This window comes from Gymnodraco acuticeps, unplaced genomic scaffold, assembly GCF_902827175.1.
Source record: "Gymnodraco acuticeps unplaced genomic scaffold, fGymAcu1.1, whole genome shotgun sequence".
Taxonomy (NCBI): domain Eukaryota; kingdom Metazoa; phylum Chordata; class Actinopteri; order Perciformes; family Bathydraconidae; genus Gymnodraco; species Gymnodraco acuticeps.
The window spans coordinates 1597350-1622855 of record NW_022991003.1 but is presented as its reverse complement, the minus strand read 5'-3'; the positions used below and the strand labels follow the sequence as shown (position 1 = coordinate 1622855).

General features: G+C 40.6%; 1 protein-coding gene across 1 annotated transcript in view; it reads right to left on the bottom strand.

Moving 5' to 3' along the window:
* Positions 1 to 23826, bottom strand: part of peak1 (pseudopodium-enriched atypical kinase 1) — a 108481-nt gene extending 84655 nt beyond the window's left edge. The window contains 1 exon segment of the mRNA XM_034236130.1: positions 23672 to 23826. The gene's annotated coding sequence lies outside the window, so the exon portion shown is untranslated.
* Between the last annotated feature and the right edge of the window lie 1680 nt (positions 23827 to 25506).

Below are 25506 nucleotides of genomic sequence, written 5' to 3'. Positions count from 1 at the left end.
CAGATAGCTAAACAGCAACATATGTCCCTTTATGGCGGTTAAGCGATGGTAATCAGGGCTGATATGGAGCTGAGCGCACAGAGCTACTGCTACTGCGATGCAAACAGTTTTATTGCATCCCAACAGCACTCATGCAATTTGCACCCACTCCTTGAGCTGTGCCTATTGTAATGCCTCCACAGGCTCTCTTGATTTACAGGCTGCTGCTATGCTGCCATGATGGACAACTTTCATGCATAGTGTCTGGGAAATGATCAGCAAGAGTCTGAGTCGACCTGTCAGGAGTGGAGAGTATCAGATTTGAAAGGTCGAGCCGTGAGCCTTGGGCAACTTGCACATGCACCGGGCCTTTGATCTTCAACTCAAACTCAGCCTAAAAGATCCCTTTGGGAAGAAAACATGCCAAGCTCAACAGAACCTGAATCAAAGACTGCATGATATGAGCCCTCAAACCACATATGACATTACTGGTCTTGGCTGGCTTCTAGAGCAACAGAAGGTTTCAAAGACATCGACATGTTGGCTTATTACCATCCTGTTCAGTTAGGATTGACCATGGCAAAGAAATATGGTTTTAAGAAAAATTGTGAAAAAGGTATAGGAGGAAATTGTCAGGAAGTTGCTATTGGGAATTGTTGAACTGGAAGGCAATTTCTTAAATTCTTCCCTTGACAAACATTGTTATTGAGCCAAGACTCTGTTTTGGTGACCCACTTTTGCTCTATTTCTGTGGCAAACACAATGTTTTGAAATAATAAGGATATATTCAGACTTTGAATAACAACAACAGACAGTAACAGTGTGCTCGTAAACATTCATAAAATATTCTGGGTTTCTTATGAAATGTGCAGATGTTTCCTTCTCTTAGCTATGCAGCTAGATTGGTTTTGTTTGCAGCCTAATGGCGCTTTTCCACTGCAGCACGGTTTGGCCCGGCCTGCTTTTTTTTGCTTTTCAACTAGGGGTAGTTTTTCACCTTTTTTCTGGCCCTCCAAAATCGAGGTTCTTACCGGGCTGAATATGCTAAACTAGTGGCGTAAACACTCGACTGCTGAATGGTCAGAGAGAATCGCTGGCAAGGGGTGAACAAAATGAACATATTTTACCCTGATTTAATTGTAATACACGTTTTAAAATGATGCCGAAGTAACAACATACTGATACCGGTTTGCAGACAAGACGGCAGACGAAAAACCTTTTAAAATGCGTGTTTTTTCTGAATGGAGATCGGATCGATCAGGCTAAGCTAACGCAGTATATGCTCCGTCCACACTCACAACAACGGCCTACAGACATAAATAAACCAGCGACTGTATTAGCCATGACACAGACAGTCTGTGGTTTGTACTTGTTTAACTTTTGTCTAGTTTCTGAACAGATATGAGGAGCTGTGAGCTCTGAGTGCTAACTGCTAACGGCTGATGTTTTGGTTTTGTGGTTCGCATTGAAGATGACGTCACTGCAGTTTTACGCAGGGGCCCTCCTCCCGCCGAACAGCCGATCGCCCCGCCTACACTGCGTTACCATAGTTACTACACCAGTTCCTAAACTGTTATGGAAACGCAGCATAAAGTGAGCCTGGCGTACCAAGGCCTAACCATACCGTACTAAGCCGTGCTAGGTCCTGCCGTGGAAAAGCGCCATAAGTGGGCTGAGAGGCCACAGGATGGGCAGAGGTCTGTTTGCAACAGTCCATGGAGCGTGTCTTCAGGCCGAGACCTTGTTCCCAAGACAGAAACCACCAAGACTTCTCCATGACCTTTCCAAGAGCTGGGAAGGTTTTTGAATTGCAGATTGAAAGAGAAAGTCTTAAGAGATTCTGTTGCTGCAAAAGAAGAAGTTGCAAGTTTTTGTTATCTAGGATGTGATGTTCAAATCCAGTGTCTACAAAGATCTAAAATGCTTTTAACCAACAACTAGCTTCAGGGTGTGTGAATATAACTGGATCAACATTGGAAAAAATATGGATACAAAAAGACAAAAGACTCTATTGAAACCTAGCCCAACATAAACCAATCTGTCTCCATGGTAAAGGGATTATATCATGACTCAAGCATTTTGAGGATAAATGCAGTCTGGGTTTGCTGTGACAAGTGACTGATAGGATGTAATGTTTGTGAAAGACTAAGCATGCAAGCCAAAACAACGAGACAAATGACTGGAGTGGAGATCTACCCTGTAGTACGTGAGCCATGATGTCATTCATTGGAGACAGGGCAAAATAAAGCATCCGTACTGATCCAGAGCAGAGGGCTTGCATCACACTTAAATGCCATCAGACTCTACATTTAAACATGAGTCAATATTGCTAACTTGGAGGACAGGAAGGGACATCTCCTGCATACAAATAACAAGATCCTTCATTGTCAATTTTTTTAGGATATGTTCTTTGTTCCTTTGTCTTCGGTCAATAGACTTTGAAAGTATTTCCATTATGACTGTTTCTTCTCTAAACTCCCTAATTTCTTCTTGCGCTTTCTCCATGATGCGGTAGGCCCGCTGTTCATCTCCCAGGCAGGCAGCTGGCTCTACATCAGAGGACAAAGGGGAAACTCCAGATTGTCGTGGTGAGGGCAGCCACCCGTAGCAATGCTCAGTGGGATTTAATTTGTTTATCGTTGGCACAAATTACGGTAAACTCACAAAACTCTTAAAGCTCCAGTTGGTACAAAGAAAACAGAGAACTGGTTTAGACAGAAACACACAAACTGGCCATTTGCAGCAAGCCAAATATAACTAATAAAAGAGTGATGTAAACTCAATGGGCAGGCTTAAAGACATCACTCAGGATCAAGATCACACTCCCTGAGGAAAGCTATTAGGGGGCACAGTGTTGCAGTTTTATTGGTGCCCTGAGGGGTGTGATGGAGTCAGCATTTTGAGTCTGTTTGTATAGAATTGAATTCACACTTCAGGCTGTTGTAAAGCTAATCATGATTATAATCTCCATCTTCAAAGCTCCGTGTTTCACTTTACCATGACTGTAAATCCCTGGTGGCAGCGTTTTCTCAACAAAGTGCTGACATGAGCGTTACCACGGATATTTTGCAGGGATCCCTTGTTCAGGATGACCTAATGAAATGAGAGGCCTGTGAAAGAGCAATGATAGTGATTTTGAAGCAGTAATTGAAAAACCAGAACTACAGTACTGCACTCCTATTGGGTAGTATTATATGAACTCAAAAAAGATAACTGTATCACTTGACGCTTCTAAGGAAATAGGGATACTGCTTCCTAAAGCGTGCAGGCCTTTTTTGTAGATCTCAGGATTTATAAAGATGGGGGTTTATGATTTTGATCAGGATATACTCAACAACACTGATATGGTTGAGCACAAGTAGCTCTCTTAGCAAAAGTGCATTTACATCCAGCATGAGACTAGTGTTTCATGTCATTTCCTCACCTCTATACTCTTGGTTTTTATGCCCCCACATTTCTACAACATCAATACAGCATCTTGACAACTGTGGGTGTTTAATTTATATTTCTTCACAGCTTTGACTGACGTGTATGTATGAGAACAAAGACATGAACATATAAAGAAACCAAGCACATTGAATCACCATGAAAGCTAAAACCTGTGAATGAACTGTGGCTTATTGTTTGTTTAAGCTGAATAATATAATTGCATAAGGTGTTAACCGAGGAAATCAGCAAAAGAAACATTGTTGAGTTCAATCCAACTGCAATTTATTTTAAGTGTGAACTGCAATGAGATGTTAATCCAAACAGAGCAGCCCACTGCTTTGCTATTAAACATTAAAAGACGTTTCACTTTCTGTTCTGTGCTGGTTGTAAACCCCTGTGTTATAAAATGTCAACTCCCTGCCAATTTTTATTTCTGAATGTGTGCCAATCAGTAGTTTCTGTAACCTTACATTCTCAAGGAGCAGAGTTATTCATTTAATTAAAGGGGACCTATCATGCAAAATGCACTTTTTTATGTCTTTTATACATAAATATGTGTCCCTGGTGTGCCAGGGAACTCAAGCAGCGGCAAAAAATAAAACCCTCTCTCTTTTCCTCCGTACCCAAATCTCTAAAAACGGGGCTACAACGGAGCTGATCCAGATTTGCGATATGACGTAATATCGGAAATGTGGACCCACGGCACCATCAGAAAGTTGCTATCAGAAACAATGCCCGACTGTTTTGGACGTAATATGGTCGGTGGTCACATTAGCATCGCTATCACTGAGAGCTAACCTGTACTGGAGAGCATGTGTGTGAAGAAGCAGGAAATCAAAAGGAACTCACCTTGTGGTATAACCGGCAAGAGAGAAAGCCTTTGAGCTCCAAACTGTTTCAGAAAGAATCCTTGAAAATCCTTGATATGGCGTTTCATCACGGCAGTATTTAGTTTAGACAGTAGCTGCCGGGTCCCGCATGAGCTCAGCCCCCTCCTTTTTTATTTATCAATTATTATTTTTTAGCTTTATACCCCAAATCAGCACTTTTGAAACAGGAAGTGAAATCGAGGGATATGAGGCATGGCTAGAATGGGTGATCTGTTCGGTATTTTGAGCAAAACACTTCATAAACATGTTTTTTATATATCTGAGACCTATGCTATTGCCTAAAAATAGCATGTTGGTGACCTTTAAAACAAGAAAGAAAAGTCAAAAACTGCCTCTAGCAATATACGGTAATTATTTACATAAAATACTGAGCAAAGACTCACTAAAAGTAATTATTTGTCATTCAACAATATACATAAACTGTACAACACACAAACATGTGTTGACCTCATGTTTGTTCTATTCATAATTATGATTCCTTTGCTGTTGTAAAAGCAACTGTGACAAACCTGTTTAATTAAAGCCCTTGATGAAGAAAGGCAGCCTGATTAATATGCATGTCCTACTTTCTGGCATGCTTCCATACCAAGCCGAATGCTTATACAGTCAAAGTAAATGAACATGTCTTGCTGAACTAGCTGAGATGTAATGAGGGACTTGAGTGTGTGTGCACAAGAGATAGCTTTAATTAAAAGAGTGCTGGTGCGTGTAGGGTGAATATGGATGTATGTGTGAGTAAGCGAACAAGCAAGAAAGAGTGAGAGATCTAAAGAATTGGCAATTTCCTTGTATAGGAAGGGCATACATCTAAATAAATATTCAAGTTCTATTTTTAGGAATATTTAGCCAACAGATTATTAAACAAAGCAATTTGCTGTCTAATAACAGGGGATTTCAAACTTTGATTTATCAAATGCATTGTGAGCTTATTAACAACAAAATGGTTGCTCTGAATAAAACATATCAATAGATGTTTGGCCAATGGGTCAGATTACGATGGTTGATCAGTGCGTGCAATAATACAATCACAAATCCTCAGATACATGCTGTCAACATGGGTCTGTCATCTTACCCTCGATAAATAACAGCCTACAAAGACGTTCACATTGACTCCGATTAAACAGCCTCTTTAACTGCTTTGGAATACTATGACTGTTTTTACACCCGTTTGACATCACTAATGGCACTATAAACAGACATTATACCACCAGCTGGGACACTTCACAGTGAAATAAATTATATCATTCATTTCTTCAATTTCAATCTCTCTTGAGAGCTCTTTCCACCCCAAAAGACCACTTTGCTTTTTCTGATGCCAATAGAGCAAACGTAGAAAGGGTTTCCTCTGATCTTTGCAGAGTCCTCATCACGTGTGGGAGCAGGTGTTCCCCTTCAGCACTCGTCCAGGAAGGAGATGTACTGGCACAAGGGAGGAACAAGCAAGCCAGAATAAACGCATGTGTATATTTTCATCATTTACATATTTTCTCCTTCAGAAAGGAAACTAAACACACATTTTGCCGAAACTCCTCCTTAATGTGTAACAGTACCAGAGGAGAGAAAAAAGTGTTTGAATAATTGCACTAAGAAATATGCTGTCCCACCACCGGGTCATATGAAATGAATTTAGTACTGGAGCTTTTTGTGCTGGAGTGTAGCCTGATACTCAGTGTGCGCGTGCACAGCCACTGTTCCTGTCAGTCAACAGTCCGCTGGGTCATAGCGCTTGTAATTCCTCCTCCTCCTCCTCTTCTTCCTCCTCCTCTTCTTCCTCCTCCTCCCATGGCCCAGATCTACTGGCTGAATGCCAATATCTGAGCAGGACACCCACCTGCTGCCACAATGACACACTCACGCACAAGCAAGCAGTCAGTTCAAACACGGAATCCACAAACTAATCAGAATAAAAAGTACATGCGCTCCTTCACACCATTCTCAGACAGAAGCCTCTCATTCTCCACGAACGACCGGCCAGGACCCCCGTTGGCCCACCAGCCTGATATATCTGTGGCATTGGCCTGGTGTATGTGAGGGTCTGGAGGAATGGGTGTGTTTGTTTTCGTGCCATTTCGCTCTCCATGTTATCCAGATCATGTCACGCACCAAACAACCAGCGCTTACACAACCGGGGGGGGGTAATTGTTATGGAGATTCGGCACGCACCAATATTGCTAATGAGATCACAGTGTGTGTGTGTGTGTGTGTGTGTGTGTGTGTGTGTGTGTGTGGTGTGTGGTGTGTGTGTGTGTGTGGTGTGTGTGTGTGTGTGTGTGTGTGTGTGTGTGTGTGTGTGTGTGTGTGTGTGTGTGTGTGTGTGTGTGTGTGTGTGTGTGTGTGTGTGTGTGTGTGTGTGTGTGTGTGTGTGTGTGTGTGTGTGTGTGTGTGTGTGTGAGAGACAGTGACAGGTAATTTGAGATGTGCCCTCTCTCAGCTGGGTGACTTGGAAATGGAGTGTCTGACTGTGCACATTTAATTTGAGCAGCACCAACCGGATTATTTGCGGAAAAGAGTCCTGCTGTGTCAGGCAAGGTCAGGCAGCGGATGTTTGTTTACAAATGATGAAGCGGTTAATGCTGGGATGCTTTTTTACCATGCATGCTGTGTAATGTCTTAACCACCTTGGACATCCAAGTGAAAGACTGAAGGGGTACCGATTGTTTCTGTTTGCCAGTAAATTGACTTTGTTCTCAGTTCCTATCGAATCGAAATACAATGTTCAATGCCAAAGATGTAAATAATTAATCATATCACCGAATATAAAAATGTCGATCTATAAATCAGTTCAGTTAGCCTACAATAAGGCTGCTGATAAAATAAGGATTCAACCTGTTTTGGGCATGTGTTGTTGTTACAGCTGAGCAGCTTGTTATGCTCACCACAGCTCCCCTGCACGCAAGGCACTTATCTTGTCGGTTAACGTTTAATGATTGGTAAACATCGGCTATCTGTCAGAAAGAAAATCTAAATCAGCATCCCTTATCAATACTGAACACTTTGTGGTCAAAGCCGGCCTGCACTATTGAGCTTGGCGCTAATTTTTAAATCTAATTCACTCACTCATGTCTGGGTTAGCACTAAATCAATATTCGTTTTTCTAATAGAATGACACGAAGTTGCCAGGTTATAACCAAACCTACTGCATCATACAGAGGTGTTTCTGAACATGTATGCAGTTCAATGAACACTCATTATTCTTTTTGTTTTTTTAAAGTGAACATTACAACGTTTCTAAAAAAGGTAGGTAACCCTAAAACATATGAAGATAGAATATGAATGTTTGTCCCACATTTATCCAATAAAGATTGTTGTCACTAAATAATAAAACATAGGAAGTTAGCTCAGTAATCTTATAACTAGCATAGCCATCTTCACAACAACCTTTTGCTTACAGTGTTCATAGCTCTTTAACATAATGTGTGAAAAATGGCAACCACTGCAGTTTAATAGCCCCGTTTCGGTGAAAAGACGACACAAATCTTTCCGTGAGAAAAATAATGGGCCACTGTTTTAGGAATTTCATTAAAGTGTGACAGGGCCTGATCATGTAGTGTTGAGGTTGTGCAATCACCAGGTAGAATATCTACCGCGGACAGCTGTTAAACCCTTGTACTAATCCAGCTTTACTGTGCAGCCTAATGCAACAACACATGTCATATATTCATAATGATACTGATAATAACTGTCTATCCTACTATGGGTTTTTGTGACCTTAACTGCATTCTCTCTGTTGAAAACAAGGGTTAGGCCAACGGGAATTGGGTTCATGTCATTATGTTGGCTTAATGGTTTTATGGTGTGACATGGTAATATAAAAGTGATTAGATAGTAGCTCACTGGCAGGAAGTATTTCTGTCAGCTTCTACAGTCCAAGACAGCACAATGTACCCAATTACCCAAATCAGCCAAAGCCGAGCCAAAGGGATATTAAAGAGGTCCCTGTTTATCACTGAATTAGGACAAGGTTAGAAAGGGCCGAGTCTTACTGTAAAAGCGATAAGCATTTAGCTTTAGCCTTTCTAAATTTCACATTCAGGAGAAAATAGGAGTCATGTTGACCTAGTTTACCATTCTGAACAGAGGAGGAATGGTTTTTATACATTTGCGGTGTCAGGAAGAGTCATTAATAAGTGTGGATTTGAAGAGAAGCGCCACATCCATCTCATCTACAATATATGAGATGTCTATAATCCACTGGGCTTTGTCAAGATGCAGATTAGGAACTGTATTGAATATTAAAACCATACAGAATACATCGACACACCTCAAAGAAAAATCAGCAAAATTCTCTTTTTGTAGATAATGTACCTGATTACACAAGGAAAAACTCCAAAAACCTACCATGTTTCATTCTGAAAAGATTCAGATTAATGTAGGAGATAATATCGAGGCATGTAAGTGGCCCCTATCCAGCCGTGTAATCTCCAACAGCAGGCAGAGCTCAGGTTCACCGCGGTAAACAAGGTATGACAGACTTCAGCATAACACACCGAGCATTAGTTATTTTAGGATGCAGGCTGAGTCCACGAGAGTCGGTGAGGTCAAAACTTGGCCAAAAGCAAGAACGTACTTTGAACACATCTGAGTAAGCCAGAAATTGTGTTGCCTCCCCATAGCCACATCCAGTCAAAGAGGCTTTGTCCTAACTCAAACAAATACTTGTGTAGAGAGATCACCGCAGACACTTCAAGGGAGAATTATCCTGCTGCCATACATGGACTTCCATACACTATCAGGGCAGTTAGAGATCATGTAACACTGATTTTTCAATTCAAACTGCTCGAATATTTCAAAATGCAGGTAACACTTTATATTAAGGTACATTTATTCACCATGTTAATTAGAGTCAAACTACTAGCTTATTTGTTATGAACAAGACTTCACTTTAAAATAGGGAATTCTGAGTTAGAAATACCACGTTATTTTGACACCATTAACACTTTTAGTTTCATGTCTTGTTACATAAGAATAGATCATATTTGTTAGGTGTTATTATGGGAGAATTACTATTCTTGTGGTACTGCTGCCTTATTGGGCCCATATTGAGCAGCGCACATTAAGACCAAAACTCAACAACTTCCTTACTTACAATAAATAAACACTAATTAGAGGGTTATTGAGGAAATCTCTTAACTAATGGCCTAGTACTTGTAGAATATGGTCATATAGAATAAAGCATTAATACGTGTTTTATAATGATTAATAAAAGAGGCAATACTGCTAATATTCATGTTAATTAACAACTAGTTGATGGTGAATATGTGTATCTTAATATAAAGTGTTACCAAAATGCAATATATTATCAAGTGAATTATAGATTAAGTCCAGCGTTTCCGCCAGGCGGGCGTCTTGCCGTCATTCGGAACGCCCTGAACTCGAGCCGAGGGCGTCCAAAAAAAATTATAATTCGAGAGAAGATCGAGAGTTTTTATCGCTTGAAATGACGAAAAGGAAAAAGGACAGGGACACCCCTCTGTTGGAGGGGCAAAGGAGTCTGGTGGGATTATTTTGTGACGGAAAGTGTACTGCCGGCGAGCCTTGGTGGGGGGTGCTAGTGAAACACGCGCGTGAACTGCGAAACGCCGGAGCCTTGCAGCGGCGAAACTGAGGCTCTGTGGTAAAATGAAGAGCCGTTTAGGAGCCGAAAGAGCCGGCACTTCTTAGTGACTAAAAAGAGCCGGAATTCCCATCACTAATACGTAAAGAGATAGTATCTATAATGGACGGCTCAATTCAAAATTCAAGTCACATGACACGACGTCACACACCCCCATATATGATAGCATATGATACGCTGATATTGCACCTCAAACATTAAAACAAAGAGCTCTGTGGCTTCAGGCTTGATCGCCGTTCCAATGACAGTTTTAATGTTTGCGGTGCAATAAACGACAGCAGCTTATTGGGTTAGGGTTAGGGTTAAATAAATGGCAAAGATATGTAGAAAATAAACGCATTTAAGATACGTTCATAACAAACGTAACGTGGGAGTATCATATGCACGCAAAATCGGACTTATGCGTATCTATTACACGCCTTTGCAAAGTCGTGTCATTTGTACGCAGACTGAAGAGAGTGGGCTGTCCAGATACATTATGACTAGGGATGCACGATATCGGTTTTTTGAAACCGATACCGATAACTTCCTGCTTCTCAAGACCGATACCGATAACCGATAATAATATAATATATATATATATTAAATGTACCTGTAGTTTTTGCACACCTGGTGGTAAAAAGAGACTAGTAGTGAGCAAATGACATGAGCATTACTACTATGAACAAAACAAAGCCAAGAACAGTTTTAACTCTTCAAAGTGACCATATTTATTTTCCCAAATAAACTTCTTGCCTTTTTCAAAAGCCTCGTCGATAGGTAAAAGCCCCGGTGCCTTTGCAGCTGGCTTTGGATTCGCCGCTAGTTTAGCAGCGCAGGCGTCTTCGTACGCTTTTAACACACCATCGTAGCGATGGCGATGTTTCAGGTGACTAATCAGGTTGGAAGTATTATAGCTCGTTGCCTTTTCCCTCCTCGTGGAACTTCTGCATTTGTTAATACAAATAGCAAGCGAACTATCTAACTCTGAAACTTTGAAATAGTCCCATACTACCGACGACATGTTTGTTTACTGTCCTGGCTTCACGGCCGCACACCATTTACGTCACAGCCAGGCATGAGTTAGGGAGCGCTGGATTTGTGAAAAACTCCCCTCTTCCTAAACCACTAATACCACAGTACTGGCAAAACGGGAGGAGCCGAGTGAAAAACAAGCGCCCCTCATCCCAATCCACCCACACCGCAGTATTTATTATCGGGGCTATTAATACTTTTATCGGGTTTATCGGGATGACGTCATAATTCCTAATATCGGACCGATAATTATCGGGCCGATAATTATCGTGCACCACTAATTATGACAGTGTTGCAAAAGTCTGCAAAAGAGTGTATCTGCAGGGGTGCACACATGCTGGGCAAGATACATTACATGTGCTTCATTCACAGTGTTGACTGATCTGTATGTCACAGTTATTTTCTTAACCCCATATCCCTCCACGCCCAGATTTAATCACCAGAAATGCAGAACTGTGGGACTGAGCCTGGAGGCATGTTGGCCATAATGGGATTTGAAACCAGATTCATTCGGTGATTTTGATCTCCAACCACATATTGTTAGGTCTTTATTGGCCATCTTTCATTCCAGCCTCAGGCTATAAGCTGTGTTAGTTCTCAGACTGAGGAATGAAGCTTGCAGATGTCTAAAAAAAAAGAATAATTTATTCAGGGATGGTTTCCACATTTCATGGTAATAAAGAGAGCACAGATTAATCTCCCGAGTATTCAGTGTGCAAGATTAAAGAATTTATAGCGATGTTCCTTCAAAGACAATAATTAAATGGTAGGAAATCAGGCCATATGGAGTAGTTAGTGCATGAAGAAGTCTGTGTGTTGTTCTTGGACTTCTGAGGTCAAGTATCCACAGATCTATGAACACAAGACTTCATTTGATATTTTGTACCCACCATACTGTGACATGTTTTAGTGCCAAGTTGAGTTTGCACCATATAGGAAATGTGATTAGCCGGATAGCCAGACTGCATGTCCATTCTCTTACCAGTTCATTAGTCTGTTTCTGTTGGGGATGATTTGATTCTTCCCTAAACAAAAAAACTATTAATGAATTGTGTTTTAGCTTCTCTGACATTTCCGGTCTACTAAAGCAGCTTTAGCCACCGGGCCGGAAGCAAGCAATAACCTTACACTAACTTTTGTATAGAGAAGTCAATGTGAAGAAAGTTTTTAATTCAAGGACAACACACTGGTTAAATATGGGGTACTGCAGAGCAAGGTGCAGCTGTGATAACATGGACAGAGATACAAGGCTGTGATTAATTAAATCCAAACAGATATTAATTAAACTATCAGTAAGATGTATTGAAGACTGTGCCAGCTAAAACGTGTGGCTCGTTTAGTCACATAGATGGTAAAGAAGTAGTTGTAGTTACAATTCCTCGCTACCACTCTATGTTGGCCTTCTTTTAACCATTGTTCTACTGTCATCTCACAAGAACCAGGCATTAAATCAAAAGTTTGCCGTGATAATGTGACAAACGTGGTTGAATATGCAGAATTTTAACTGCAGCTCATATGCACTAGTGTAGTATACTACCCTTTGTTTACAAACCAACACAGGGTATGCTAGCAAAGCAATCTTCTCTCACCAAAAAGAGTGAATAACCATATTGTCATTATGCTATATATACTCTACATGCAATGTTGTCTTCATGAGCAAGGATAACAATTGAAGATTTCCCTATCTTTGAACTTTTATTATATTTTATGCTCTTTAGCAAAAATGTATATAACAAAAAAATGCTAATTCTGCCCTGCAGCTATCGCTAAAAATGTACTTCTACTCTTTAGTTTTCCAGTGAAAAGCAAGTGGAATATCTACTGAATACAGCGAAGGGGATACAGCCACAACATCACTCATTATCCCCACTCTGTTAGTAAGTGGGAGTCTGAGAAATAACAGAACATATCAAGCTTGGAATGCAACGCAGCTGGAACAGACCCTTGAAGGAATCTCCAAATGAAGACTTTGGTTTCAGGGTCAGAGAGTGTACTCGATGCCAGAGCGTATATCCAGTGTGTGCAAATATGTGAGCAGAAAAGACACATTTGTCAAGGATCTTATCATGTATACTGTGAAAAGTGAAAACCTGGAGGGTTTGAACATCAGGTCAGTCAACATCCAGAGCATACTACATGCTGCCACATTTCCATCCATTAGGCTTTCGTCTGACGGCCAAAAGCAACAACAGCGAATATAACGTCTGCCATGACCCACATCCATCAGCCGTTAAAAAGACTTCAACGAGATATTTTACAAGCAGGCAGACAGGTGAGAGGTCTGGAAGACGTCAACAATGAAAATACCTTACATCACCACTGGCTCAGCCTTTGTTTCTTCTACCCCGCAGAACAATAGTGATGGCAGGAGTAGACTATCCCACACCCGCTACGTGGTTCAAGAGGAGAATATCTGACACCATTAAATCACTGACTCCAACAGCTCCAGCCCATTACGGCGGTTTAGGATGTGCTGAATAGCTGAACTCTGGCTGCCCTGAGAGGAGGAGACGCTCTTTTAAATCACACGCTTCGGTGAAAGGACAACGTTTGACAGGTAGAGCAGCAGCAGGCAGCTTTTAGCCGGAGTTAAGTCATTAAGGTCAACACCTAAGCTAATTGTCCTCATATGTATGCATAGCAATACAGCTGTTGGTGCCTTGTCACTTTTTAATGGAAAACTACAAAAAAATATTTGCTTTTAAATGGCATGGATGTTAAACTAAAGCTGATGTGTCTTTTAATTATTCAACAGTTCCTTTTAAATTTGCATTGTTGCATTATTACCTCACGTTATAGCTCATTAAACTAGCTAATGTTCAAGGTCAACACTAAGCCAACAGTTTATCAGCAAAGCCTTGAGTTTCCCAGATAATCAGAAATGTTTGAAAAGCCAACATTCCTTGAAATGTGAGGTTGACATATTTAAAATGTTTGAATGAAAGACATTAGAACGTAGCAAACAAAGTAGTTAAGATTAGTATATCTGCAAAGTATTTTCTGGATAAAAACACTTTCAATATTTTGTTGAATTATTTTGTTTCTACTTTATTAAACCACATAGAAGGAGATCCCCGTAGATCAAACATAACTCAAAGTAGAACAACTGTTATTTTGGATTAAAACCTGTAGATTACACCGTGTTGGTTAATCATGCATACTGCAAGAACACATCTTTACCAAGCTGCATGGTTGACCACATGCATACAAAGCGTCACACGGGCAGATAAACAAACGGGAGCACGGCACATGGTTGCTGGTGTTGGAGCATTGAGGATTGTCCCTGTGCTTTAGATCAAACACCCGGACAGGGCAGATACCTTGTGGCTCCATATAACATGACAGCGTCACTGCGATCTGCTCCTTTATCATTCACCATCGTGCAACAAGCCACATATCAGAGACCGAAACAGAAGTGACTCATAACTCTGACACTTGGCTGACCTCGCATAACACTGATGTCATGTCACATGCAACAAGTGTGAAATCAAGTGCAGTGTTTCCCATACATTGATTTATTTGTGGCGGGCCGCCACAAATAAATATCGTCCGCCACAAATGGATCTCATTTTTTTTTTTTTGTGGTCTAATGGATAGTGAGGTGGGCTGATGATCGGAAGGTTGCGAGTTCAAATCCTGCCTGGAACCCCACTACTAGTGTGCCCTTGAGTAAGGCACTTAGCCCGCAGTTCCTCCAGGGAGAATGTCCCTGTAATTGGTCATTGTAAGTCGCTTTGGAATAAGGCGTCTGCTAAATGCCTAAATTGTAAATTATATTTTTGGGAGAATAAACTCCACAGATCCTCAACTCCGGTGTGTCTCACTCATTAACAACGCAACACAGAGCAACAAGAACGTTGTCTACAGTAGCCATGAACTCGCATGTATTATCTTATTTGATAACCCGAATTGGTTAAGGGGCCTTTGGCTTTTCTTGCCGGGGGTGCGGTGCGGTGCAGTGCGGTGCGGTGCGGTGCGCCCACAAATAGAATCAAATTCTGTGGGAAACACTGCAAGTGCATAGTGCGTGATAAACATGCAAAACAAATAGGGGTGTAACGGTATCCGTATTTGTCCCGTACCGTCACGGTTCAGACGTCACGGTTCGGCACACGCAGTCACACGACGAATACGCCTTTTTTTTACGAGTGGGAAAAAAGTCTGTCATTCAGGGCAGTATCCACTACACTATTTATAATCCAGGGGGCGATATTGCGCCTAAAAGCTGTTTGCCAGCCGCCCTTAAATAACAAATGAAGAACAAGAAGAAACACAACAACAAAACGAACAAACTACAAGAAGAAGAAAAGTTAGTATGGCGATTTCAGATAACACACAGGAGCTAGAACCCACCTGCTTCTTTTAAATCAGCTGTGTGGGAACATTTCGGGTTCCCTGTGGACTACAATAACGATTAATTGTGCGAGTGGTGGATCGGACGAGGACAGTGTCTCGGCGTTGTTCTACAGTGGTGCGGTATGCTAATGATAACACACACCAAACATGCTAAATCATATCAGAAGGCATCACCCAGATTTGCCAATCACCGGAGCCCGGCAAAAGACAACAGCAGTTCAACAGCTGATCCCCGCTGTTTTTAAGAAGACAATAGACATGAAAGCCGAGAGACCAAAATAAATAACGGAAGCTTTTGGCATATGTTTTTCAACGACTTTGCGCTCTTGAAACACTTTCTTATTATTTATTATGTCATATTTTCAAGACGTTCTTTTTAGTTTTACAGCTTGATGAAACCTTTTTATTTGACATCAGCCATTATAGATAATATGGCCATCTGAGTGTGTGTGGTACTGTTTGTGGTTTGTTTTTAACTGTTTAATACAGTTAATTATTCAAAATGTCAGAGTTCTTTATTTTTAAACTGAAACTTGCACTACTGTTCAAAATAAATAACAACAAACCTGGAATTATGCATTTGGGACTTTTTTTTGCTTTTTCTTGTTGGACCGAACCGTACCGAACCGTGACCTCCAAACCGAGGTACGAACCGAACCGTGACTTCTGTGAACCGTTACACCCCTATAAACAAATCTTCAATCTATCACATTGTGGAGGTGTTATTAGTCAGCTGGGTCACTTCTGGAGGACAGAGGATTACTTTAATTTCTTCTGACATCCTCCCACCTGGATGACTCGGGTGACACGCCACTAGCTTTTGGTGTGCAATGTTGTTGCCCGATAGCTGCAAAATGTACTCGGTATATGTCACGACCTGAAGCTGACAGAATGAATTATTAAGAAATCCAAAACAAAAGTAGGACCGGCTCTGCCTTCATGGCAGGCAAAGCTGAAGTTTTTAGACATGGCTGCCTTCCAGCCCAAACTGCACTTCATCAGACTCGTTGACCTTCTAAAACCTGGAGTGTTTTTTTTACGGAGAGACTACATTGCCAAATCGGTAATGTCATAAAAAGGGGAACAATGTTGTTTATCACAGAGAATGTGACATTTAGAGAAACTGAAGTACGGCTGAGCTTTGTGGAGTTGAAGACCTTACTTTGGAGATGTAAAACTATGAGTGCTATGGGCGGACTTAACATTCTTAAGACCTCGATTTTTATTTCTAATCTGACTAGAAATAAAAAAATTAACAACCTATAATTTAGCAAGAGCAGCACTTTGAACTAGCATAACAAGCTAAATGTCTGCTCATTTTGATCATTAATTCATGTGTACAGGGACAAGGTATTAGAATAAATATGAACAGTTTCTGCCCCAGATCTTACCAAGAATATCAGTAACTAAATTATGAATGTGATACCATATTGATATCCATAAAGATTGCATTATTCCACTTGTCCTTTCCAATGTTGCATCAGAGTGCAGACCTAGTTACAGGACTGAGAGTGGATTGTGTTTACATGGGGGGATTCATTTCCTGTTCCACAAAAAAACATATCACAAATCAAAAAACGAGGATTACCATCTTGTCTGACTACCACTACTGTTTCAGTGTGTGTGTGTGTGTGTGTGTGTGTGTGTGTGTGTGTGTGTGTGTGTGTGTGTGTGTGTGTGTGTGTGTGTCCTAGCATTACTATACTTGTGGAGACCTAAATCTGTTTACACAGTCACGTGTGGGGACTGGCTTCCCTTATGGGGACATAATGGAGGTCCCCATGAGGGGAATCATTAATTTTAGGGTGAAGACTTGGTTAGGTTTAGGGTTAGGGTCAGGTTAAGATTAAGGGTTAGGGTTAGGCATGTGTTGGTTATGGTTAAGGTTAGGATAAGCCTCCAGTAAATGCATGTAAGTCAATGTAATGTCCCCTGAAGTGATGTATACATGGTGTGCGTGTGCGTGCGTGCGTGTGTGTTCGCTCCTTAACCTCTGGGTCACACCTGTTTCCTAGCTCAAACTCAGGGCAGGGGGAGGGGTCAGGGGTCGTGGTGTCACATGGCACATCCTCCACAGACCTGTTTCAGATCCCACACTGGACACTAGGGCTGCACGATTTTGGGGAAAAAAATCAAATTGCGATTTTTCTGACAAATATTGCGATTGCGATTTACGATATTTGTTTTTAAACGACCCAACGGAAGTTTATTGTAAAATGCGGCCATATCTCCGGCTAGGAAGGTCGTATCAACGTGCTCCCGTCTCTAGCACCCCCGCAGCCCGAGCTACGAGTGAAAAAACTAAACTTACATGAAACTTCCGTTGGGTTGCTTTAAAGTCGAGCTTCAGTTTAAGATTCACCCTGTAATAGAAACACGTGATGGAGCATTACTAACCTGACCCAGATGGTTTGTTTCACCAAACCATCTAAGCTCCATTGGAAGCCATTTGGAAAGGGCAGGCACTTTCAGAAGCACCTTCTATCATGGGCTACTTCTGATTGATTCACAATGGCTGGTACATGTGGAGCACAGCACTTCTGATTGGTGTGGATGACTGAGACACAAGAAAAAGAAAAAAAATTGTAAAAAAAAAAGAATGTTAACAAAAATTGCAGGCTTTGCGATTTCATAATCGCATCATTTCAAATCGCGATTTCGATTTAAAATCGACTGGACACATGCATTATGTCAAACAAAACATTACCTGTGATTGATGTCACTAACCTTTCCCAGAAAACAACTGTTTATTAGATTAAACACATTTGAAAATCTCACAGTATGCCCTCCTCTGTAAATATAAGCCTTATTACAGTTGAATTAAATCCAATTGACGTCATATAGTCCCAAGTTCTGGACTGTGAACACTTCTTGAAGTCTAATAAAATGCATGCTCATAAATAATTGCATCGTTCTGTCCAAAAATACTATAATGCCTTAAAAAAGCAATGCTAGTGATAAATCAATTTAAATACCAACATTAGAACAAAAGGTGTTCAATGCTTTCACAAGGCAGAAGAGTCATTATAATATTGAATCATTCAGAACGAGCTCATTAAGCTATTTAGAGTATTGGAATGTATTTGTGGTTCAGCTTTGATGAAGGAGTTTTTGCTTTATCACTCAGAACTCAAAGATTAGAATAAGTAGGGATGCTCCGATCGATCGGTCACCGATCGAGATCGGCCGATACTCACTCTCTACCGATCGATCGGTGCTCTCTAAACATGCCGATCGCATGACGTAAAATACATGACACTTTTCTCTGTGTGCGGCAAAACAAGCTCGCCAAAATGGCTTCACCGGTCTGGCATTATTTTAAGGTGTCCGAAAAATAGCGGTATTCCACGTGTGTGAAGCAGAAATCCTGCAGCTCCGCCCGCCGGACCGGTAAGCGCAGCGAAACATACAAGAGTTAGACCTAACACACTTAGCTATTTTATCTACCTCTGGAACAAGCTAAACTAGTCATTATAAATATATGTATTCTTCACTGTCGGGTCACTCATTACTGGATCAGTGAGCTGCATGAGATACTGACAGGCTGTCAGGAGAGGGAGAGAGAGAGGGGGAGAGAGGGGGGAGAGAGAGAGGGAGAGAGGAAAAGAGAGCGCTTCCGCTCATTTCTCCCGTGTTATTATTCAAAGTGAATGTAAACTTGAATAATGTACATCATTTGAATGTAATAATTAAGTTGATTGTTGTTTGTGGAAGCTCCAGTGAATGAGCCCCATTAACTGAGTTTAAACATCACTTTAAATGGAAGATTTAAAGTGATGTTTAAATCTTCCATTTAGGCCCCGCCCACTCGATCGGATCGGCGATCGGTATCGCCCGATACTGATTCCGGCCCCGAAATTGGCGATCGGAGCATCCCTAAGAATAAGTGTTATTGTTAACTGGCATTTGCATCTTAAACATGTATGGATATTAGGGGTGTAACGGTTCACAAACATTTCGGTTCGGTACGTACCTCGGTTTTTTAGTCACGGTTCGGTTCGGTACGTTTTCGGTACAGCAGAATTTTTTTTCACAGAACAAAACATATATATATATTTTTTTTTTTATTATTATTAAACTGTGAATAATGTATTCACTCAAATAAATACAAAATATAATAAAATAAACATTAAGGTACAGCATTTCGATGAACTGAAATAATCTGTATTTGAACTTTACTGTAGGCTACTAGTACTCACAAAATATAAACTATTAGTTTTGGGTTTTTAATTATTATTAAACTGTGAATATTCACTCAAATAAATACAAAATATAATAAAATAAACATTAAGGTGCAGCATTTCGATGAACTGAAATAATCTGTATTTGAACTTTACTGTAGGCTACTAGTACTCACAAAATATAAACTATTAGTTTTGGGTTTTTAATTATTATTAAACTGTGAATATTCACTCAAATAAATACAAAATATAATAAAATAAACATTAAGGTGCAGCTTTTCGATGAACTGAAATAATCTGTATTTGAACTGTACTGTACCTAAGCAGCCAGTTTGACATTATGACTTGCTTGTCATTGTATTTTCATGTTTTTTTAAAGAAAAATTAACTTGTCCACATTGCTTGCCGAAAGGGCAGATCTGCTGGCACTAACAATGTCTCCTGCTGTGGAGAACACCCTCTCGCTAGGGACAGAGGTAGCAGATACAGCCAGGTAGCGCTTTGCTAACATGGCAACATAAGGATATATGGCGTTTGTAATAGCTTTGGCTCGGTCTGAACTCTCTGCGAGTGGTGTAGGCTTAAATGCTAGCGGGAGTTGGGTTTGCACTTCAGTCTTTTTTCTTTTGGTACCGGTGATATTCACGTTCGGGTGATGCCTTTTCAAGAGTGTGCAAGTTTGATGTATTGCCAGCCGCGTAACCAATTTTAGTTGAACAATGCCGACAAACAGCTTTGGTTCGGTCCACCTGTCTTTGTCCTTCATCCTTGTACGTAACTGCGGAACCAAAATGTTCCCAAACCGGAAACTTCAATGATGCTGGAGGATTTTCGAGCTCAACTTTATCTGCGTTCGCCATTAATTTTCGACAGTTCCTCAAATTACTGACTACATTTGAACGCATCCCTCTGACCAGCTCTCATAGTATGCCTCTCATCCAATGAAATGACTTGCTCGCTCTATGACGCGTTGAACCCAATGTGACCAAATTACTCTGAATGCTGCGACGCAGCACCTGAGATTACTTCCAAAAAGTTGTTCACGTTCTGAATTTTTTTACGTTTAACGTTATATTCGTTCGGTACACTTCGGTACACACCTGTACCGAACCGAAGGGCCCGTACCGAATAATTTCGGTACGGGTACGTGTACCGTTACACCCCTAATGGATATGTATTTAATGAACACACTAGGGCTGCTCAATTACTCGTATTTTAATCGCAATTACGATTATGGCTTGCAACGATTACGAAAACAACGTAACCGAAATATAACTATTATTTTGTATTATTATTATAAAAATTAAAAAAAAAATTCTAATTTTTTTTACTATTGTTTTTTCAGTTGAGTTATACTTAAAGTTCAGGGTAATCAACTGTTAAAAACATACTGTTAAAAAAAAAATTCTCCAATAAATTGATGTTTTCAAAGTAAATGGATAATCGTTTTTAATAATCGTGATATTAATTATTGACCCAAATAATCGAGATTATGATTTTTGCCATAATCGAGCAGCCCTAGAACACACAGTGATAAGCCTCCGTTCAGCGGCTACTCATTGATCTTCACGGGAAACAGACACTAATTCATCCAAAGTCGAAATATAAAAAAGGATTGATTGTAAACATCTCACTGCACTGGCATTTCATGATATGCTTCCAGTGAGCCACCAATGGCATCCACAAGAAACAATTGAAGTGGATAATATATGCCACAATTGCACAATCTAGAATACACTGCTAAAAGCGTGTACAAGACAACAAAGGGGAAAGGCAGTTAAAGTACTTGTATATGTATGGCAGCTGCCCTGAAATAACAAATGTCATCAAATGTTGTGATCATCGAGGCGTATATTCTGCAGCTGTCAGACTTCATCTCTATCTGTCAAAGACACGCACGAAACATCTTCCAGCCCTCTGAGATCCAGACAGATCAAGATCACCACAAAGCCCCATCTTCCTGTTGCTCCTCACAAAGAATGTCAGGCATGCTCACATTCATTCAATTCAGAAATGTAGGAAACCATCCTGCAAATATTGGTCCCACGCACTTTGGGGACAGGCATCCGCAGGACACTGGCTTATCAGAAGATCTGAATTATCCGCATATCCGCAAGCCGGTCAGCAACAAACAGGTGAAGAAGTAACAATGTCAGAGTCCTGCCTTTGTTGACACTGTCCACTAAAGAGTCAAAACAAGAGCAAGTAAAAACAAGACATCTACAGTCCCATGTGAGCGCACAAAGAAGAGCTCATTTATCAACAGACCAGTGTCTGTGTTGTGAATGGGCTGAGGTTTAGAGATGCATTGTGCTTCTACTTTCACTCGCCTCAACTTGTGACACTGGAACTAAAGAATGTTTTCACTTTCACAAACACATTCTTCACATAAACACGAGGGTTTCTTGTCCCTGTTGTTGCAGAATAATACACTTTATTATGGATCTTGGCAGTAACGCCACTAGGATTTGACTGATATGGATTTTTGGAGAGGTACAGATGTTGATTTCCTGCTAAAGCTGACATTATTTTACACATCTTTCCACCCACACCTGAGATGTGTGATTTAGTATAACTAATGATGAGAAGACAAGTTATGACGTGATTGATAATTACAGTATAGCACACTCTCGACTGCTCATTGACCCTCAGCTCTCTCTGAGGTTTCACTTTTCAAGCAGTTTCCCACAATCAATTATTCCTGCATTGCAAATGGATGTGCGATAGTTAACAAAAGCCTTTGGGTTTTTGATTCTCGCATTAAACAAGTGTTTCCATGTCCAGGAAAGAAAATAAATGTTATTAATCCTCTTCTGTACAACAAAACAGAAAGGCTAATGCCGTTCTTGCATGCAGTCTGGTGCTTACCTCTAAATACCAAACCAGAATACTTGTTTTTGATAATACTTAATCTTATCATCAAACTGATTACCCAATAGGATTCCTTAACATTTAGTAGCTGTCCAAACCTTTACGTTTATTCAAATATAATGATGTCATTATTAGTCACAGCCTCGATGCAAAATGTCAATTTGTTGGTAACCAGCAATTCTGAAAAGCATTTTCCAAAGAGAATTAAACACAATAATCACACTGGTTGTGTTATCTAATTTAATAAGCTATCATTTCATTCACCTTTGATGAGCAGGGTGAGAAAGAAAATGAAACCATGCCTCTGATAAAAACAATTACTAGTATTAAGCCTGGTGTATTTATGTAATACCTACTATCACATGCCTTGCGTTGTGTTGGGTACATGGCTTGACATGGGGATAATGTGGATGATCGGGGTATTTTGTAAGAGATTCAGCCTTATGAAACCACAGGTTAAAGGAGAATAAACGGTGCCTTTAAAATACACATTTAACACTTCTTTAAAATCAAGACGATTTGTTGTTATTAATATACAATATAACTGTAAGAGGCACTTTACAACACGTCACGTGACATACTCCAATTAAGAGATAATGTCATGAAATAAAAAAATAACGTTTGTTGTGTTTTTGTTGCATATGACTTGAAGTTTTTACAGTAGTGAATGTTTGGCCTGCGGAGAGTGACAAAGATGGAAACAGAATAAAATGAACTTTTTTCTCTTTCCACTCATCTCGATGCATTTCCTCATTATATAAAAATCCGTGGCGGTGAAATGTCTCTCAAATAAAACCACGTCCCACTGTTTCCCTCTAAAACACAATACCCGTGGCGGTCCCTTGTTCGGTCCCTTGTTCGGTCCCTTGTTCTGCAGCGGTCAGTTGAATGCCGCCTATCCCATTTTGTAAACATTGCGAAGTTGTCTTTTGGTAGCCTACGGCTCCTTTCCCAAAAGCAGGAGTACGCTAAACTAACTTTTGAGCAAACACAAGCAGCAGCGGCGGGGCATCCACTGTCTCCAGTATTTCAGCCCTGAAGACATGACAGCAGCAGCTAACGTTAGTTATGTTGCAATGTTACGAAGACTGCGTTAATTAGCTATCATTGAAAACCGTAAAAGGTTAGAAAAGTTCTCCGCTGTCTAGGCTACGCATCACTAAACAGCATTACAGTTTACATGTAGTGCTAAAGAGCCGTTAGCATAGTTTTAAAGCCACGACATTTCCCCTGCTGTACAAACTGGAAGTTGGCAACCGAAGGAAACTGCCTAGACTTGTGGCTAAGACACTTTCAATTTTGGAGAAAAAAACAACCCTTACCTAACTTTTTCCTACCTTTCAAACGCCGAATATCTCCCCGCCGATACTACCACTTCCTGGCGGCCATAAATTCCGGTTTTGACAACGTCGTCCTCGGCAGGAATAAGGAAAAATCCTTGTGTGTGCAGCTCAACTCTTTTGCCAGTGCCTCCTCTCTCTCTCTGCGTGGCTCCGGTGTTCCGGATTGACTGGTTCCCCGATCAACTGGTTGACAGATGTGGAGGCGTGGCCTCGACTGAAATACACATTTCGATCGCTTCTTCTGTCGTTTACATACATCTTTTGGTATATTTGGCTGGATAGGAACACTTTGATGTACATTCAGTTCCAGTGTGTGAGGTTGTGCTTACGATGGCAATATCCGGACGCGAACAGCGAGGACTACAAAAAGAAAAACGAGTTGATCGGGGATGTCTGTTCAAAACATTGCGAGCTCCAATAAATCATTTAAACCAGCTATTGTTGCCAGACTTATTTCTGAATATCGTTCTTAATGTGATACCAAGTCCATCTGATACCTGTGTACACCTTCAGACAGCCTCCAAGTGAAGCACATGTTATTTACTCACAGTTTGAAAGCAGCGTGGAGAAGTCCTTCAGCTGTGTTAAACTGTGATCGCTCGAATAAATCCTTAAAACCAGCTATTGTTGCCCGATTTATCACTGAATATCGTTCCTAATGTGATACCAAGTCCATCTGAGACATGTGTACACCTTCAGACAGCCTCCCAGTGAAGCGTACGTTGTTTACTCAGAGTTTGAAAGCAGCGTGGAGAAGTCTTCAGCTGTGTTAAACTGTTCCTCTCAGGTAAACTGTGATTCGCCCATGGGAAAATGGGATCCGCCCAGATTAAACTGTGTTACGACTTCTGTGGCTATCTACCAGCGATCATGTTTAATATGAAAGACACACACATATACATCCCTTATAAAAACGGCATTCTGCAGCACTCATCCAGATAACATGTGACTGTTAACTCGTTTTGCAAAGATAGCAGCAGAAATGTCATTGCTGCATGTGCAGGGATATTAGACTTTAAAATGCTGATGGGTCATTAATGTTGGTCTCGGCAAACAATATTAGGAATCCTCTATTCAAACCACATAATATTCAGTGTCCATCGACATGAAAATAACAAAAAAGTTCATGCTGGACTCAAACCCGAGTCCCAACCATAGACTGTACAGGGTCCCAACAACAAAGGTCACTCCAGCCCTGCGCTTTATAAGTGCGCCACAGATCAACACGACGTATTGAACCACCACACTATAATATTTTAAATTAACCTTGTTAAAAAGTTCCAGAAAAATGCAACCCGACCATCATTTATAATGTGAGCGAATGTACACTTTAAGCCATATAATATACATATTATAATATAGTATACTGACTGAGGTCTGTATCAAGCCTCATTAAGACCCACCGAGATCAGATATCCTAGTTTATCAGCCTGCGAGCCCACATTATGTTGTGATAAGTGTTAGTTTTACATATAAGTGTATTAGGGTTAATCTAAAATATTATAGTGTGGTGGTTCGATACGTCGTGTTGATCCGTGGCGCACTCATAACGCGCAGGGCTGGAGTGACTTTTGCTGTTGGAACTCGGGTTTGAGTCCAGCATGAACTTTTTTGTTATTTTCATGTCGATGGACACTGAATATTATGTGGTTTGAATAGAGGATTCCTAATATTGTTTGCCGAGACCAACATTAATGACCCATCAGCATTTTAAAGTCTAATATCCCTGCACATGCAGCAATGACATTTCTGCTGCTATCTTTGCAAAACGAGTTAACAGTCACATGTTATCTGGATGAGTGCTGCAGAATGCCGTTTTTATAAGGGAT